The sequence below is a fragment of the Callithrix jacchus genome, chromosome 2 (assembly GCF_049354715.1).
Source record: "Callithrix jacchus isolate 240 chromosome 2, calJac240_pri, whole genome shotgun sequence".
Lineage (NCBI taxonomy): Eukaryota > Metazoa > Chordata > Mammalia > Primates > Cebidae > Callithrix > Callithrix jacchus.
Genome location: NC_133503.1, coordinates 156,585,144 through 156,605,675, shown reverse-complemented (window position 1 = coordinate 156,605,675; position 20,532 = coordinate 156,585,144). Strand labels below are relative to the sequence as shown.

At 37.0% G+C, this 20,532-nt stretch overlaps 1 long non-coding RNA gene across 1 annotated transcript in view; it reads right to left on the bottom strand.

Moving 5' to 3' along the window:
- Nucleotides 1–108: 108 nt before the first annotated feature.
- The window catches only part of LOC118151552 (uncharacterized), a 171,457-nt gene continuing 151,033 nt past the window's right edge, over nucleotides 109–20,532 (bottom strand). The window contains exons 2-4 of the long non-coding RNA XR_004739925.3: nucleotides 17,007–17,091; nucleotides 13,066–13,194; nucleotides 109–724 (exon numbers count right to left, since the gene is read on the bottom strand). This is a non-coding gene — a long non-coding RNA (uncharacterized LOC118151552). The remainder of the gene's footprint in view (nucleotides 725–13,065; nucleotides 13,195–17,006; nucleotides 17,092–20,532) is intronic.

Here is a 20,532-nt window from a genome sequence, read left to right as displayed (position 1 = left end):
GCAGCACATCATTACATAGTATTTTCACTGAGCAGATATAGTAAATATAAATAACCTCAAAGTATAGATAATAAAATGTAGGACATCATGAAGAAATAACAACTATTTTAGCTTTGTTTTTGATGTAATTTATTTAATTATGAGTCTACATAATTAAATTTTTAACAAAGACTCTATGGCATCAACAAGTTTGCAGAATTTCTGAAATTTTAACAATAGGCTCTGCTCTTGTGAATCAGTACAACTAAGCATTGCTACACCCATGCTCAATTCCTAATCAAGTCAGTTATTCTGTTACCAAGGGTTAAACTAATTAGTTTTTCTGCTGTCTGAATGTCCTTGTTCAAGTTTAAGAATGTAAAATCATTTTCTACATTGCCAAGTTTCCATATTAAGTAATTGTTGACAAATTCTATTCTCACTATAAGTCTGCTGGAGGTAATGAAGTGAATAAGCCCTCAGTTCCAAGGAAAATTTATATAGAAAACCAAATAAATACACTTCCATTTCAGTCTATAAAAAGAGAACTTGCAGCGTGTATGGATGGGTTTTCCAGAGGCTGGTTTGCGATCGTCTTCCTTGCAGTGCTTATCCTCATTGTGTCTGGCCCCTGGACTCTCCACAGATTAAGTGGTCTGGGTTGTCAGTTTTCATTCTACCTGAGCCATTCACCAGCCTTGTGCAGATGATGGGACAAGTCCTATGACCGCTGGTGTTTTCTGAACTGTAAAATAAGATGAATAACGCAGAGTAAAACTCACATGATTGTACCAGGATTTCCTATTGATTGTCTAGAATTTTGGCAGTTGGGAACCATATCTCTTGCCCTTGGGAACATAAAAATACAACACTATAATGTGGGTTTTGTTTTTTCTCCTTTAAAAAAGAAGCAAAAATTATAGTAATCTTGAAGGGCAGCACTGTCTGATAGACTTTTCTATGATGATGAAAATGTCTTCTGTCTGCTCTGTCCAACATGGTAGTTGCTAGCCACATGGGGCAAATGAGGACTTGAAAAGTGGCTAGTGTGATCGATGAACTAATTTTTAATTTTATTTGATTTTAATTAATTTAGATTTAACAAGCTACAGTGGAACTGGTAGCTACTGCATTGGATTGTGCATCCATCCTCAGTCGCCGGATATTTATATATTGAAATCTTTGTGTAGTAAGCTGTACAAAGACCTATTTGATTAATATAAATATGTATAAGGAAAGTTTTTTTTAAATGAGGATCTATACACAAATAGGTTTTATAAATCAGAGACAACCCCTAAACAACTCTAAAAACAATTGTAATATGTAGGACATGATTTACCTTCTTTGGCATGTGAAATATTGTATAGAAGCCCTTTTGTGCAATGAGAGGCCTAAAGAATGGCCTAATGCCCTGAATCTTTAGTGGCTACATTGGAAGTTTGGAAAGTACAAGCAAGAAAAATAAAAGCAAAGAAGTCACACTAAGTGTCATTAAGAGAAGAAAACTTTAATTTGAACAGAACAGGTTGGTAAATAAGAAGAATCTCCCTGGATTTCTGTTGACAGAAAAGTAGACAAATTCTTAGAACAGAAGCTGTTATTTCCCTTCTGTCTCTTGAGAGCCGCCAATGGTCAGTCTAGAAAACCTCTGGGAGTAAAATAAAGAACTGTGGATGTTGGATGTGCATACTTGACTTCGAGATTCATGGGGAGCATTTTAGCTGGCCTCTGATAAATAAGTAGAATTGCAAATTCCCGAAGTCCCCATTATATCGGAAGTGACGCAACATTTGTGCTTCAGATGTCCTCTCTAATCGAACTTAGAAGTCATTCAAGTGTTTTCTTACTCTGTCCATCTGAATGCCAGTGAGTACTTTCTCTTTCAGATCTAGTTCCTCCTATTCTAGTTGTGGCACTTTACAAATTAGGTGACAACTTTTGTATGTAAAATCGCTTGATTGAGAAAGAAAATTTCATTCCTAAGAGATGTTTACATGCTACTTCTTATACTGGGGATGTGTTCAGTTGAACATTTGTACTATACCTTGGCTCCATTTTTCCCCAGAGATGCTAAAATTGTCATTAAAATTGGATTCTGATTCAGCACTGGAACACTTGCCTATCTAAATCAATCCTCTTGAAAGCCCAAAGACCAAAGTGATTGGAGACTTGCATGCCTTAGATATTAGCAGATTATACTACTCAATCCTGACATGTATTTGAAGGCAATGTTTTATCATCTGGAATAATTAGATCTCACCAAAGCTCTTAGAGAATTCCTGGCTTGCCTTAAATATTTTTTACCCATTTTGAAAACTTTATTAGAAATAAAAGCTATAGTCTAGTTCAAGAGCATAGGAGGAATGTGAAGAGGGAATTCAAAGGAGTGTGGAAAGGGATCATGAAGAATGTAGTTCCAGGATCAATACATGGAAAACGTGCACTGGATGTGAATCCTTTGGCAGGAAGTGTATGGCAATACAAGCCAGATGTATCAATGAATTCCAAAGGCAGTGGAAATGTCTTCATTTTGTATTGAATGTTGCTTGAAATAAATGGGCCACTGGCCAGGGGTCTGGACATCCTTTTTGCTATGAACCTTTTAATTATAATGACATATTTTGTAATGGGATTTGACATGTAATACAAAAATCGTTCCCAAAGCATGTAATATCCATCTCAATTACTAATAATACCAAAATTGGTATTACTGTTTTCCCTTTTAAATCTACGTACTGCCTTGCCAATAGCCACCCACTGATTTTTTAATGTAAATGATTTGTATTAGATAACTGGATAATACCAATTTTCATTTTTAGTACCTGGGGACATTTTCATTGGAATGTAGGTTGCTAAAAAAAAGTTTAGTGGACTAGTAAAACTAGATGTCTACTTACAAGATTTGGCAAGATGTTTTGAATGCACAAAATGATGGAGATGGAAAATTTTTAAAAATCCATCTAACCCATTTGAGAAAAGCAGGTAGTCAAATAGGTTATACATGAATGTAGGATTCTCATATTGGGACCTTGATTTTGAATGTTTTGATTAAGTGACATCTTTATTTGTAAACTGCCGAATTCATATTCCAACAATTGTATTCAAGATAATTCTTGAAGAAGACTGCACTGAAATATACATACTTCTTACTTAAAAGTGGAGTTTTATAGGCAAAATGGAAAGAAAACTTTTTTATGTGAGCAAATATATAGCTTTGCTTTCTCTATGCTTCAGTTCTACCTTCTACAAAATGAGGACAGGGCTAGTGAAACCATCCTGATGCTGGGAAAATCTGTTCTTAGGTATAGAGAAGGGTTAAAGTTCCAGAAGAAGTGCCCACGCCCTGGCCTTTGCCTTGAATAGTTATAAGTATTCACAAAGGAGCTCACCCAGGAAAGGTGATGATATGCTCTTCGCTTTACCAGGTTTGGTGGCTCCTGAAGAAGGGCTCCTTGGCCAGAGCTGACAGCATTCTGGCAGTACCTCTACTTTCAGCAGATATTTGGCCAAGTGTACCTACAAGGCTGGAGAAAAGGAGGGTGGAACTACCCATCTTACATTGGAAATCCATCTAGGTAACCTTTAGGATCTGAGGAGACAAATATATAACACTCTCAGTTCTCCACAAGCATCCAGAACCAACTGAGAGATGGATAGTAAAGGTCAGACAGCAGAAAAGCAAAATGTAAATGTAAGCTTTAAAACTACTGAAGTTGAAGTTGGAGAACATAAATTAAATATGCTGCAAAACTAGTTTTCACATCTGAACTTCAGAATTAAACTGAAAAACACAGATTGGACCAGTAGATGAAGGTTTGTATCAAATAAGAAAAGGGCAGGAGAACATGTAGGTTCTGCAGTCAGGCAGATCTAAAAAAGACAGGGAGAAGCTCTTCTCCAAAATTCACCAATTAGATAAGAAAGTAACTTCTTTCCTGGGAAAAAGTGAGTCCAATAGCAGAAAGAGGCTAATACTATATTAATAGGTTCTTTCATATGAAAGAAAATGGCAGTAATAAGAAATAACTGTTAACCCCTAATAAAACCTAATTCTGGCTCCCAGGTTTTTTTCTAGAATATTATACATAACATCAAGGGACTAGCTAACTTTAAACAGAGGTTAGAGGATAGGTGAGCTTCAGTATAAGCAGATAGTGTCTCTAAAACTCAATCTAAGTCATTCACATGTGACCTTCACCTTAAAAGTCAGATCCTGGCATTTTACATGTATGTCCTTTACCTGCTTAATGCCACATTAAAAACAAATGTATTCAGTTTGGAAAAATGGAAAAGTTTCATAATGGATGGTGGTAATGGTTGCACAATAATGTGAATGTACAGTCATGTGTCACTTCTTCTAAAATGGTATAGAAATTGAATAATACAATATGTGCTCTTTTGTGTCTGGCTTCTTTCAGTCAGCATGTTTTTGAGATGCTTCCATATTATTGCATTTTCTCAGAAGTTCATTCTTTTTTGACTGAGGAGTATTCTATAGCATAAATATAAACAAACTTTGTTTATCCATTCACCTGTCACCGACATTTAGGTTAATTTCAGTTTGAGCTATTATGAATAAAGATGTTTGTATTCACATGCGAGTATTTGTATAAATATATAGTTTTATTTCTCTTGGGTAAATATCTTGGAGTATAACTACTGGGTTGTGTTATAAATGGATCCTTGTATAAATATCTCAAACTGTTTTGCAAAGTTCTTTTACCATTTTGCATTCCCACCAGCAATGTAAGAGTCACAGTTCTTCCTTTGCACAAATATGCATATTTTGGAATCCATTTGAACATTTCTTCCAAAACATCTGCAATTTTTGATTGGCATAAGGTTAAATATATGGATCAACTTGGGAAGAACTGATGTCATAACAATACAGAGTCTTCTAATCCATCAGTATATTTCAATTATTGAGGTATAATTTTCATAAAAGTTTACAGGTCTTGTACGTATTTTGATAGATTTTGCCCTAAGTATTCCATGTTTTGAGTCTATTAAAAATCAAATTGCTAATATGTGCAAATATAATTGACTTTTGCATAATCAGCTTCTATCCAACAACCTTGCTAAATTCCTTTCTTGGTTCTAGAATGTTTTTGTAGGTTCCTTAGCATTTTCTGCATACATATTCGTGTTATCTGAATATGAAAACAATTTTACTTCTTCTTTTCCATTATGTATGTCTCTTGTTTCATATTCTTGACTTTTCTTCATGGCTAAAATATTGAATAAAATGATGAGTAAAAGTGGTGAAATTGAAGAACCTTGTCTTATTCCCAATCTGTGGAATCAGTCCTTTAAATATGATATTCACTTTAAGTTTCTATAGATATTCTTTTTAGTTTAAGAGAGTTCCCATCTATTCACATTTAGCTGAATAATTTTAACATGAATCATGTTAGACCATGTCAAATATTTTTTTCTGCATCTGTTGCAATAATCATATTTTTTATTTTCTTCTGTTTGTATAGTCAATTATAATGACTGATTTTCAAATGTTAAACCAACCTTTTATTTCTAAGATAAATCCCATGAAAAATGATCATGGTGTACTGTCCTTTATAGACATAACTACACTCAATTTGCCAAAATTCTATAAAGGTTTTTTGTTCTTGAAGGATATTTGACTTCAGTTTTTTAAAAGTATTATCTTTGATTTGGAGATCAAGATAATGCTGACCACCTAAAACAAGTTGGAAAGTGTTCCCTTTCACTCTATTTTCTAAAAGAGTTTGTATAATTAGTGTTATTTCATGTTTAAGTGTTTGGTAGAGTTCACCAGTAAAGTTACCTGGGACTGGAGTTTTCTTTGTAGAAAGAATTAATTACAAATGCAATTTCTTTAGCAGACATAGGGTTATTGACATTTTAACATTTCTTTTCAAAGCCATCTTAGTGATATGTTTCTTTCAAGGAATTTGTCAGTTTCATTATGCTGTTGAATTATTGGTATGATGTTTTAATTTCTGTAGTATCTGTAGTACTATCTCCTCTTTTACTCCAAATATTTATAATTTATATCTCTTCATTTTTCTTCTTGATCAGTCTAGCTAGAGGTCTATCACTTTCATTAATTTCCAAACATTCAGCTCCTGGTTAAATTGACTTTTTAAATTTGTTGTTCATATTCTATTTCATTGATTTCTTCTCTGTCTTTATTAGTTCTTTTCTTCTACATTGCCTTAAATTTGTTCATATTATTCTAACTTCTTGAGGGAAATTTTGATTATTAATTAATCTAATTAATGTATATTAACTTTCTAGTAATTTCTTCTTTTTCCATGGCTATTTTTAAGTGTCTATTAATTAGTTTTTAAGAATTTTCCAGGTATTATTTTATTCTTAATTTCTAATTTAATTTTGTTGTGGTCAGAGAATATACTCTTTGTTATTTAAATCATTTTATATTTATTGAGACTTATTTACGTTCCATCATATGTTCTGTTGTATTGAACATTCCATGTGCACTTGAAAACAATTTGTAATCTCCTAATTTTAAATGGAGTGTTTTATAAAAACTTATTAGATGTAGTTGGTTGATGGCATTGTTCAAGTCTTCTAGACCACTTTGATTGTTTGTCTATTATCTACTACTTTCTGTTTTTCTTATAATCTGTCAGTTTTTACTTTATATATTCTACATCTCTTTTAGTAAGTATACACATATTTGGAATTGCTTCTTAATAAAGTGATCTTTTAATTAATATAGTCACACCAATATATTATGATTAATATTTGCATGCTACATCTCTTTCACATTTGCTAATTTGAATCTATCTGTCTTTATATTTAAAGTGTGTCTCTTGCAGACAGAATATAATCTGGTCTTGCTTTTATATCTAGTCTGACAACCTCTGTATTTTAGTAAGAATATTTAGACAACTTGCATTTAAGTAACCATCAATTTGGTCGAGTTTAAATTGCACCTTGCTGTATGGTTCTGATTTGACCCCTCTGTTCTCTGATCCTTTCTTCCTGATTTCTTTGTATTAATTGTTTTATCACCACCATTAATTTATTAGCTATACATCTTTATTTTTGTGTGTGTAGGTGTTTATATGTGTCTGTGGCTGGTCTATGGTATATAATATATCATTTATCTATCACATCTAACATCGAATAATATTCTACCATTTCACATATAATGTAAAAGCCTGCAAGAGAATGCTTCCAGCCCCTTCTCCAATCCTTTGTGTAAATTGCATCATATATTTCTCTCCTACATATGTTTTTCCTGTAATTTGTTGTCTTCGTCTTAAGATATTTTCAATTACCTTTTTAAAATTTAGAAATTAGAGAAAATATATTTTGTTTTTTTCTTTCATGTAGATCCAAATTTTTATTTGCTTTTTGTTCATTCTGTTGGAAGAATTTTAGTATTTCTTTTAGTAAAGATATTATAGTGATACATTTTCTCATCTTTTGTTTGAGAAATTGCCTATTTTATTTTCATTTTTAAGGAAAACTAGATTTAAGAATCTAGGTTGTTAAAGATTTGTTTTTTCTTATTTATGATGAGGACTTTGTGCTAACTCTTACCTTGTTTCTCAGTAAAGCATCTTGATCATTGGCTGCTTTTAAGATTTTTCTTTTTCTCTCGTGAGTTTTTAGCAATTTGATTATGATATACATCATTGTGCTTCTTTAAATATTTATCCAGCTTAGGTATAATTAAGGTTCATCAAATATGAAAAAATTTTGGCCTTTTTCTTCAATTAGTTGTACGTTGTTCTTTTTTCTGGGATTTGTATTACACATATGTTAAATTGCTTGAAATTGTCCTAGAGGTCTCATCTTTCTTTATGCACTATAGATCTAATATGAATCCCATACAGTGAATTATTATTACAGATATTGTATTTAGTATTTCTTGAAGTTTTTATTAGTTCATTTTACACTGCTGATAAAGACATACACAATTCTGGGCAATTTACAAAAGAAAGAGGTTTAATGAATTTACAGCTCCACATGGCTGGGGAGGTCTCCCAATCACCAGGACATAGAGCCAGACTATATCATTCTGCCCCAGCCCCTCCCAAGTGTCATGCCCTCACATTTCAAAACCAATCATGCCTTCCCAACAGCCCCCCAAAGTCTGTACTTCCTAGATACAATGGGGGTACAGGAATTGGGTAAATACATCTATTCTGAATGGGGGAAATTGTTCAAAACAAAGGGGCTACCAGCCCCATGCATGTCTGAAATCTAGTGGGGCAGTCAAATCTTAAAGCTCCAAAATAATCTCCTTTGACTCCATGTCTCGCATTGGGGTCACACTGATAAAAGAGGGAGATTCCCATGGTCTTGGACAGTTCCATCCCTGTGGCTTTGCAGGGTACAGCCATTCTCCCAGCTGCTTTCACTGGCTGGTGTTGAGTGTCTGCAGCTTTTCCAAGCACACAGTGCAAACTGTCCATGGATCTATCATTCTGGGGTCTGGAGGATGGTGGTCCTCTTCTCACAGCTCAACTAGGCACTACCCCAGTAGGGACACTGTGTAGGAGCTTCCACCCCACATTCCCCTTCCACATTGCTCTAGGAAAGGTTCTCCAGGAGGACCCTGACCCTATAGCAAACTTCTGCCTGGGCATCTAGGCATTTCCACACATCTTCTGAAATGTGGGTGGAGATTCCCAAATCCCAGTTCTCAACTTCTGTGCATAGTGGGCTCAACACCACATGGAAGCTGCCAAGGTTTGAGGCTTGCACCCTGTGAAACCATGGCCCAAGCTCTATGTTGGACCCTTTTAGCTATGGCTGGAGTGGCTGGAATGTAGAGCACCAAGTCCCTAGGCTGCACACAGCACAGAGACTCTGGGTATGGCCCACAAAACCACTTTTTCCTCCTAGGCCTCTGGGCGTGTGATGGGAAGATGGGAAGACTGCCTTGGAGACCTCTGACATGCCCCGGAGACATTTTCCCCATCATCTTGGAGGTCAATATAAAGCTTCTTGTTACTTATGCAGATTTCTGCAGCCAGCTTGAATTTCTTCTCAGATAATGGAATTTTCTTTTCTTCTTCTTCTTTTTTTTTTTTTTTTGAGATGGAGTTTCACTTTTGTTGCCCAGGCTGGAGTGCAATGGCACAATCTCAGCTCACAGCAACATCTGTCTCCCAGTTCAAGCAGTTCTCCTCCCTCAGCCTCCCTAGCAGCTGGGATTACAGGCATGAACCACCATGCCCAGCCTGGGATTTTCTTTTCTATTGCATTGTCAGGCTACAAATTTTCTGAACTTTTATGTAAAACTGGAGGTCTTTAACAGCACTCAAGTCACACCTTGAATGCTTTGCTGCTTGGAAATTTCTTCCACCAGATACCCTAAATCATCTCTCTCAAGTTTAAAGTTCCACAGCTCTCTAGAGCAGGGCCAAAATGCCCCCAGTCTCTTTGCTAAAACATAACAAGAGTCACCTTTGCCCCAGTTCCAAATAAATTCCTCATCTCCGTCTGAGACCACTTCAGCCTGGTCCTTATTGTTCATATAATTATCAGCATTTATGTCAAAGCCATTCAACAAGTCTCTAGAAAGTTCTAAACTTTCCCACATTTTCCTGTCTTCTTCTGAGCCCTCTAAGCTCTTCCAATTCTGCCTGTTACTCATTTCCAAAGTTGCTTCCACATTTTCAGGTATTTTTTCAGCAATGCGCCCACTCTACTGGTACAAATTTACCGTATTAGTCTGTTTTCATGCTGCTAATAAAGACATACCTGAGACTGGGCAATTTACACAAGAAAGAGGTTTATTGAACTTACAATTCCACGTGGCTGGTGAGGCCTTACAATCATGGCAGAAGGTAAGGAGGAGCAAGTCACATCTTACATGGATGGCAGCAGGCAAAATAAAAGCTTGTGCAAGGCAACTCCCATTTTTAAAACCATCAGATCTCATAAGTCCCATTCACTATCACAAGAAAAACACAGAAAAGACTTGCCCCCTAATTCAATCATCTCCACCAGGTCCTTTCCACAACACATGGGAATTATGGGAGCTACAAAACAAATTTGGATGGGACACAGAGCCAAACCATATCAAAGTTATTTTCGTATCTTTGTTATGTGTCTCCTCATGATGTTCATACTTTCTTTTAAATCTATCATCTTGGATAATTTTTATCATCTCTGATATTTCTGGATCTATTTTCCCTAATTGATTTTTCTCCTGACAATGATTCACATGTATTGGCTTCTTTGCCTATCTAGTAATTTTTGGTTGCATGTTGGTCATTGTGTGTGTGTGTGTGTGTGTGTGTGTGTGTGTGTGTGTGTGACATGTTAAGCACCTAGATTTTGTTTTTTCCTTTAAAGAGAGCTGGCTGGAGTTCATTTTAACAGACAGCTAAATTACTTTTATATCAACTGGATTATTTTGAGGTTTGGCTTTTAGATCTGCTAGAATGTGTCTAATGTAACATTTACTACAGGGCTAATTTGACCCACCTATTAAGGCTTGATCTTTCTAGGGTATTTACTTAATGCTTCAGGTGTTTAATAAGAACTTTTTGCCCTAGTTAGCCTAATCCTAAAACTTTCCTGCCCTCTATAAGTTCTAGGCATTGTTCAGCTCACAAATCCCTAGTAGTTTTTTTGCTCAGCTTCATGTAGTTTCATTGCATACATGAATGTCTTCACATTCAGCAACAGACTCAAGGAAACTTCTATGCAGGTTCCTGAAGCTCTTTCTCTGCATGATTTTTTTCACCTCTGATACTCAGTCCTGAAAATTCCTGTTGCTTCAACTGTTGTTAATTCTCTGTTTCCTCAACTGAGTTAAACTGATGTATTTTTTGGACCTCCTTCCTACCCAATAATTCATAAGTACCAGACAGAAACCACAGAAATCATGAAGTATTTTAAATCTGTTTTTCTTCTCCTAGAGATCATAGCTTTATACTGTGTGAAAAGTGCTGTTTCATGTATTTCCTCAGTTTCCTAATTGTTTAAAGCAAGCTATAGAAGTGATAAATAACAGGGCTGGAATTAAGGTGGGGTCTTTAGCACATTACTTTTAAGGAGACATTCACTCCCAAGGTGGTGCAAGTGTAAGATCATCATCCATGAGTGAGTGCTTCCTTCAATTTTGTACTATAAGCATCTTTCTTGCCACACCTTAGTTCTAGTCTTAGTGAATACATTATGAAGCAAAGCAAAATTATCCAAACCTTTGTAATACACACGATAACCAAAAGATGGTATTTATCATACATAAGGTGCTAACAAATCTAAAAGGAAACTATAAAACTGGCTAAGAAATGCATGGTCAGAAGTAAAAGTCTGCACATGTAACATTTTAAAAATTTATACCAGTATACCCCTCAAGGAATATCATACCAATTCTAATTCTCATCAGCAATACGTGAAAGTTTTTAATTCTCAAAATTCTTGCAGATAAGTTTCTGAGTCTTTTAAATTTTTGCTCATTTAGTAGGTAAAAAAATGTCTGTTGTTTTTAGTGATATATTTTTATTTATAAGTCAAATCTGTTCTTCTTTTTACAGATGGCTGTTTATTTTATTTTATTTATTTATTTATTTTTGCTGATTTTTATAGGTGATGGGCTTGTGAGAACAGCACTGGAAGTTCTGGGACAGGATGGTTTGGAGAAAAAGTAAATGAGTGAACCTATGGGACTAGTCATAAAGCATTGTCTACCAGAATTCTTTCTAGGGTGTTAAATTCTATATCAAGAAAGAATGCTCCCTTGTCCAGTTGTATGCTGTGCCTTCCTTAATCCAGCATCTTCAGGATTCATTCCAATGTATACTCTTCCAAACCTGCTGGCACACATGTTTCAGCTTCTTCAGCATAGTATGCCTCTTCTTTTTTAGCAGACTGTCACCTTCAAGCCTGGTTATGCTGGGTTTGATTCTTGCTCCCAGTCTCTGAGATTTGACTCTGGTTACCTAAAATGGAATTTCATCTATATCCTGATAAAGAACAAGCTCTTGTAAGCTCTGGCTCATCTGAGCCTTTGCATGATGTTAAAACAAGGAGAAATCACTATTTTCTTTTTTTTATTTTTTTGTTTTGAGACCGAGTCTCACTCTGTCATCCAGGCTAGAGTGCAGTGGTATGATCTCGGCTCACTACAACCTCCACCTCCAGAGCTAAAGTGATCCTCCTGCATCAGCCTCCAGAGTAGCTAGGACTACTAGCACATGCCATCAAGCCTGGCTAATTTTTTGTATTTTTAATAGAATCAGAGTTTCACCATGTTGGCCAGGCTGATCTCGAACTCCTGACCTCCCATGATCCACCCGCCTTGGCCTCCCAAAGTGCTAGGATTACAGGCGTGAGCCACTGTGCCCAACTGAAATCACTATTTTCTAATGGAAAGCATTGACCATTTCCACAGAACCTAAGATTTCAGAGAACTCTGAGAACTCAGGGTTCTGAAGAGAATCTAACCAGATTTTCCCATCTTAATTCTCAGAGTCCCACTCCTTTCATATTCGTTTTCTGAGCTTGATGTAAAATATCTTCTGGAGATAATAATTCAACCTTCTCTCAAGTCTTACTAGTCTTCTGTTAACTCTAGGCCTGGTCTTCGACTCTGTCCTCTGGTTGCAGGAGATTAAGGATTTCCTTGAATGCTCGCTAGGAGACAATCTGGCTTATACATTTTCATCATCAATTGATGGATAATCACCACTTCTCCAATGACTCAACGGTGTACAGGAAGGCCAAACAAGACCATGGCTATTATAGGTTCCATGTCCCTCATATACCTCAAGTGCCAAAAATATTTTGTCACCTGATGTGTCTCCTTCCAGTTGTATGCCACATTAGTTCATCCCTGGTGAGAATTTTAACAATAGCACTTCACTTATGTGCCAAGGATTATCTGCATCCACTTGCCACCAGTGATGGTGTTCACAATGTCAACCTATCAGTGAGTGATCCATTTTAGAGGAGAGTTTCCAGAATCCATCCTATCCCACTAGCTTGCATTCATTTTCTGAAGACAGAGATGGAGGGCTGTATGCAGGTTGCTAGAGTAGTGCTCTTGTGAGATACACCTGTAAAGAAGTGAAAAAGACAGGAGGGGAGGGGAAGACAAAAAGTTGAGCTGACCTGCCACGCAGTTTAACTGAGACCTCAGACAACCTTCTGAGAAGCTCTGGAACCATGATAGTTCTTCAGAATTGTGTTAAGACAACAGTTTTGGGCTTTTAAATGTCTGGACTTTGACTTCTGGGCACCCTATGGGAGAGAGATAAACGAGTTTAAGGCAGTTTCCTTTTGCCAAGGGCAATTCCCATGCACAAATCAAAGGGCAATTCCCATGCACAAATCAACTACGAGGCTTCAAAAGCCGAAATGCTGAGCAACTGGGAAAGGGCCTTGAAGAGGAGATCTAGATGGAACAGCAAAGAATGTTTCCCCTTTTTCCTTATTTCTGCCTCTCTGCTGCTCAGTTATGCAGTAGTGCCTAAGCCTGTGTTTTAAGGATGTTTTTAAGACAACGAACTAAGACACAGAGCAAAAGCGTGAATTATACCAGCTATTTGACTATTGTCTCTCCAAAACCTACTTCCTGTACTATGATCTACAGTGCTGGTGCTGAGACTCTGCAAATATATTTTTCCCAAATTTCTTTGCCAGCTTCTTTGGGCTCTTATCTCAGTCTCATTGCATCCCTTAAGAGGTATTGGCAACATCCAGGTCATCTTCCCTCCTCAGAGGTCTGAGCTCCACAGAACCCCTCCCTTGATTTCTTTCTTTCTTTTTTTTTTTTTTTTTTTTGAGACAGAGTTTCACTCTGCCGCCCAGGCTGGAGTGACATGACCTTGGCTCACTGCTGCAACTTCTACCTCCTGGGTTTAAGAGATTCTCCTGCCTTCGCCCCTCAAATATCTTGGATTACAGGCACCTGCCACCACACCCAGCTAATTTTTGTATTTTTAGTAGAGATGAGGTTTCACCATGTTGGTCAGGCTGGTCTTGAACTCGACCTCAAGTGATCCACCTGTGTTGGCCTCCCAAAGTGCTGGGATTGTAGGCGTGAGCCACCACACCAGCCTCCCTTGATTTCTTACCCCCAATTCTGTTTTCCCAGCCCTAAGAGATGGTGATACGGACAGGAGACAGGGAATACTAGGTAAAAGAGGGCAGTTCTCTGGCAAAGGCCTCACCCTCAAGCCTGGATACCCGTGGCCCTAAATGAGGACAGCCATTCCTGTTTTGGCATCCAAAAAGCTGACTTTTAGCCCACCACACCCCCTGTCTTGTACCCATGTTAAACTTGAACTCCAGGCTCCAGAAGCAGAGAAGGAGACAGGAAACAAGCAGATGAATGGCAGAATGGCACAGCAGAGAAAGGGTGAAGAGAAGGAGCATCTGAGTTCTGAGAGGAGTTAGACTGGGGGTGGTCACAGAGGAGTTCGGCCACTGGACAACCAAAGTCCCGGGAAAGATCACCTTGCCACTCCAGCCCTGTCCCAGCTCCCCATCCATCTTGTTGAGAGCCACCTCCACCACTCAGTAAAACCCCTGCATTATTCCTGCAAGTCTGTGTGTGACCCAATTCTTCTAACATGCTGGACAAGAGCTCAGGATACAGAAAGCTGCCAAACTGGCCCTCTGCCCTTGCAAAAAGGCAGAGAGGGTCCACTGAGCTGGTTAACACTCAAGCCATCTGCTGATGACAAAGCTGAAAGAGCCCATTGTAACACACCCACTTGGGCTTTGGGAGTTGCAGACACCCACCCCTAGACACTACTGGTGGCGAAGGTGGAGCCCAAAGCACTTGCCCCAGCTCCTGCATCTGGCCCGTTTGTGTGCTCCCACTCCCGTAAAAGATTTGAGCTCCCAGCAGCTGAACAGAGTGCAACACCCCTGTCACATGTCCTGCAAGAAGCAGGGGCCAGGGAACTCTCCCACCTCAAAGGTAGCTGCTTTTTACAATTATTATCTCTGGGCTATTGCTGAGTTTCCCTTCTGTTTTTTCAGGTTTCCAATCCCTCTGAAACCAATCTCCTATATTCAGTTTTCTCTGTCAAAATACCTCCTGTGATTTGTTTTCTTGACACATTCTGCCTGAAAGAGTTGTTGGTAAAAAGAAAAGAAGGTAGCAGTGTTCCCTGTGCTTGAGGAGAATTTTGATAATTTGGAACAGCTCCTTTGGTGAGTTAGTGAAAAAATTTGTTGCACTGAACTGAAAGCTATCCACAAATTTTCAGTAGTACTATTTGTGAAATGGGATCACTGTTTCTGACAGTCAAGTTGTAAGAGGAGAAAAGGCAAACATCCGAGTTGACTAAAGGTTTGCCCAGCAGATACATATCAGAAGGGCAGGGGGCAAAGTTATAGAGGATGCTGTCAGAAAGCAGTTTTAAGTCAGAAATCACCCTGAATAAAGTCCAATACACAATAAAACTTTTTTCACAGAGAAATCGAACCGTGTAAGCTATATAAATAGAACTTGATATCAAAGCTGTCTTATACTAATGCTTAGAAGTGATAAGACTATACTGTTTTTTCAAATCTAAAGTTTCAATGATGTAATCGTATTATTATATGAGCAAATATTTCATAAAATCTCTGTTAGTTCATTGCTATGGAGTCATCATTTGGATTCTGTTTAGGTTACATGTAGTTAATAAAGAAATAAATAGCTGAACTCTGTTTTGCCTCTTATATCTCACTTCCTTTGCCAAACACTCAAAGCTCAGGGAGGGTCACTTGAGCACAAACTGTTGCAAATTTCCAGAATAAGAGCTGATTCTGTAATCTTGTATTGTGTAATAAGACTCTGGAGAACTACCTTGTGAGAGTTAAAACTGTCTCTCTCAGCAAAACTTACCATTTGCTATTGCAAAATACAATTGGAGACAACTCATAACCTTGGGGTACATAATTAAGGAAACTTTTAAAAATGATATTCCTGACAAAGATCATAGTCCCGTGATCCACCCTTACCTATACCTCAGTTCCTTTAAGGAAGTTAAATTGTATGTGGGAAACAATCTCTAGGACACAGCCCAGTTGCTCCTCTTCTGATACAGACGTTGACCCTTCAAAGAACACACTCTCTCCTTCATCCCAGTTAAGCTTGGTTCCTGCCATCGCATCGCTTATCACTCATTCCTCAGATGGAACTAGAGATGTTTCTAAGGCTTGTTCACACTCCCTATCTAATTAATTGCTCTAAGGGAAGAAAAACGCCTTTTATTATGTTGAGAAAGGATGTCTCCTTGTTGGCAATAAACACAATTCTTTTAATCAATTAGAGACATTTCTGTTTGGTTGTGGCATTTTGGGTTGGAAAACAGCAAACTCCATTTAAATAAAACCAGGAAGAAAATTGCATCTTGAATTGGGCTCTTCCATACTCCCTGAAGATCTTCATAGATTCCAGAGTATTTCAGACCAATGAGTATTTGCTGAAACTGGGCAAGGTGGGAAGGCAAGAGAGCATATTAGAGAATGGCAAAGTCTCCACACAAGGAGCAACCTGAGAGATAGTAAAATGACACACCCTGTGAAAGAGACTTTTCAGGTGAAAGGTACCATAGACTGGGTTTGGGAAGGAACTTGCACTTGAATGATAATTAGCCCAGGTGTTCATGTTATCCATTAGAGTGTAGCAAACTACCCCAAAACATGGTGATCTAAAACAACAATCATCTGTTTGTTCAAGATTCTGCAATCTGAGGATGAATGCAGCTCAATGTGTCGTTGGTTTCATCTGGGGTCTCTCATGTGTCTACAGTTGTCTGGGGGATTGACTAAGACTGGAAAATCCAAAATGGACTTATACCTCTTGTGCCTCATTTTTCACTGGATCTCCATAAATTGTAAATATTACATCTTCTTACAATTGTATGTTTTCTTAGTTTCATTTAAATGAACTATCTCATCTGGGATACTTTACTTCTTTCTACCCTTAGTATTCCGAAGCACCCTCTGCATTGGCCCCAAACCCCAGTATCATGGCTGTATTTAACTGCCCTTTACCTCTCTGTATCCTTACTTCCCACCCATCCTACTTTGGCTTCAGCCCCTCCTCTTACCCTTCTGCTAAAACACAGATTAGATGTCAGTTGCTTAAGAGCAGACTCTTGTTCGTGGTTTTATTCCCAGTTTCTGACACAGTGCCTGGAACAGAATAAGTGATCAATATGCAGCTGTGGAGGAAGTATGACTAAATATCAAAATCATGAATAGAAAGTAAAAATAAAAAGTGCATTCCACCCCAATGGAATTTCCACAAATAAATAACAGAAGTCATTTAAAAGGACATAAAGTCAAGGGGTTCAAGTGAAGAGTCATTACAATGAGGTAATGGTAGCATTTGATAAAAATCCATTGTTTCACAAGCATATTTGATCAAATTATGTTTCTTCAAGAAAAACAAAAAAGTACAGAATGCACCATTTAATAAAGAGGGATGAAGCAATAATACTAGTGTAGAATATTTTACCATGTCTGAGTATATGAGAAACATAACAAAGTCATTTTAAGCCTAAGACTTTTTTTATCTAAGCTTATTTTCACCATTTATGCGATCATAAACTAGTCTCTAATTTTTATTTTCTGGACATCATGATGTATAAAGCAATAAATGAAAAAAACACTTAGTAAAACAAGAGAAAACAAGTGGTTATTGTCTAATCTTTTAGTCTCTAAAATTGTAAAGCTTCCCAGGATTTTATATTTTGCACTGAAAGCCCTTTTTTTGCCAGCTACATCTTTACCCACTTGGTTAACTTCTATTCTTTCTTCAAGGTTCAAGTAACCTTTTATCCATTCTAAGAAGTCTTCTAGAAATCATTCTGACCGTATTAGGTAACATCTCACAGACTCCCCAAGTACTATCTCTTTCTAGCATTGTGACACCCCATTAAAATGATATATTCACTCATCCCTTAGATTACAACCTCCTTTAATGTAAGGAGAATACCTAATATTCAATAGACACTCAGTAAATGTTTGTGGAAGAAAAGAATGATGGGAGAAGGACCATGTACCATTACATGGTCACTGAGGTGGAACACCAGGGTACTGATAATCATTCAATACAACTGGAAGGACGTCTACGAGTCACCGGTTTTGTTCATCTTACCTGAATGTGTTGTTCTGAATATATTTCCACATTCTCCTATCCAATCATGATTCATAAGTCCGTGTTATGATGACTGATTCCCTCAGGAGATGAGGGAGAGCAAGGGCATAGGGAATGAGAAGACTAGGGAGGGAGCATGAAAAAGGAGTGGGGAATAGCCCAGGAATCATCCCCTCCTAAGTGGAAATTACTTCCAACCCTTACCAATGATGATAAATTAACACTTATTTATTGAGGACTTCTCTAGCATACACTGTGCTAAGCAACTCCAAGCCTTGCTCCTTTTCATCCTGGCAAAATGCCTATGAGCTACACGTGCATGAGAAAAACAGCATTCAGTCATATGTTGGGGAAGGAGCAGAAGCTTGGATTGAGTTTACTTCTGGCTGAATCCATAAACTCATACTCCCTTTTTGCCACTATGCTATGTGGCTCCAGCATCCCTAAGCCAGCAAAGAAGTTCTTATCTTCCTACCAAAACCTGCCCCCTGAGTCTGGAAATGTCAAGTATAAAAGTTCTTTGAAAAGACTGGGACTAGTATTCCACTGTCCCTAATAATTCATTTACTTACTTTGACAACAAACACATCCTCAGACTTTGAGGTCTTCAGTCTATTTAAGAGAGAGAAGACAAAATTCTCTGCTGAAATTTTAGTCTATTTCCTCTTCAGAAGGCAACACTAGAGTCAGACAGTGATCAAATTGTCACTTTGGTGTTGGCACAGCTAGATTGGAGAACATGGTATGGAATCAAACGTCTGCTTCCCCAACCCAGTACTGAACTTACCACCCAGTCACTGGCAAAACAGTTGCGCAACCAGGTAGCTGTGGCCACTCTCCCAGTCTCCCCCAGTTCCCATCTCCCCTATTCCCAGAAAGGTAGGAACAAGATCAGCGACACAATTTGCAAGGTCCAAGGCAAAATAAATATGTGGGACCCTTTGGTCAAAACCAGGAAGAAGTGCTGTTAAAGATAATATGCAAAAGGTTCTTCTTTTTTCTGAGACGTCACTCTTAACTTGTGGTTTTATTTGCTACTTAATATCATTCTAAGTAAAGAAAAATGAGAATTTTCTATTATTAGCACTGCCAAATAGTTATTACCAAAAATTATTTTGATCTATGAGCTGACAGTTTAAGAACTCCTAAAATTATTGTCAAATGCAAAGAATAGAAAACATCTGATTGCAAAATCTATTACCAATTCATTTGAGTCATTCACTTTCTCATAACCAACATTTATCAAATGATTATTAATTAATCTGTTACTCTTTCAGTTAGAGGCCTCTTGTATAGCATGATATGCTAACAGAGAATATAAAACCTAAATTATCATAAACTGTACAATACTTTTTCAATATAATTTTTATTTTATTTATTTATTGTTTGTTTGAAATAGGGTGTCACTCTGTTGCCAGGTTGGAGTGCAGCTTCAACCTCCCAGGCTCAAGTGATACTTCCACCTCAACATCCCCAGTACCTAGGACCACAGGCACGTGCCACCACACTTGGCTAAGTCTCGTTGTTTGTAGAGACAGAGTTTCACCATGTTGTCCAAGCTGGTCTTGAACTCCCATGCTTAAGCTATTCTACTTTGGTCTCCCAAAATGCTGGTATTACAGGTGTGAGGCACCATGCCTGATCTCCAATGTAATTTTTAAAATAGACTCTTCTTATTTTGTGTATTTTGAATACATTTTTGCCATATCTTTTTAGCTGCAGATTTGTCAGTTTTATCACGTAACTTTATAGAAAGTCTCCATCATACAACTTTGTTGGCAAACCCAATAATGGTTGTCAAGTGCTTCAGCTAAGTCAGACTTATTTTCTTGCAGAAAAAAAAGCTAACTTTACATTAAAATAAACCTGTTAGTATGAGTTTTATAGACTATAAAATCATGGAGAAATAAATATACAGGAAAAATATTATAAGGTAAATACAAAAAGCAATCAAGTCAAACTTATATGGTATAATCCAATATAAGAAATTTAGCTATTTATAATATGTTATAAACAAGATTAATCTCATTACTTAATTTGTAACAAATTCAATGTTTTATGTAACTAAATTGTAAATATTCATTAATCGGGGAGTATAACTGTGCTTATGTATCAAACTCCAGTGTTTGCCTTCAAGAAATAATTAAATGAAAACCATTTCTAAAAATCAAAAATAATTTTAGCAATTTAATTATATATCATGATTAAACTTTCCCATGTGGTAGTTAAGGAAAAAGGTATATACTGTTAAAAACTGTTAAGATTAGCACATGGCATATACATTTTTCTTAATAAAAAATTGAAAATATAAAAATATTAATAAAGGATTAAGAATATAAAATGAATATTATTCAATGTTAGTGTATTAAATAAATGTTAATTAATGTTGAATGTTAAATTGAATTCATCATTTTATAAAATGAAATAAGATAATTGGCTAATTGGAAAGTATTTTATGATAAGATTTGTCATGT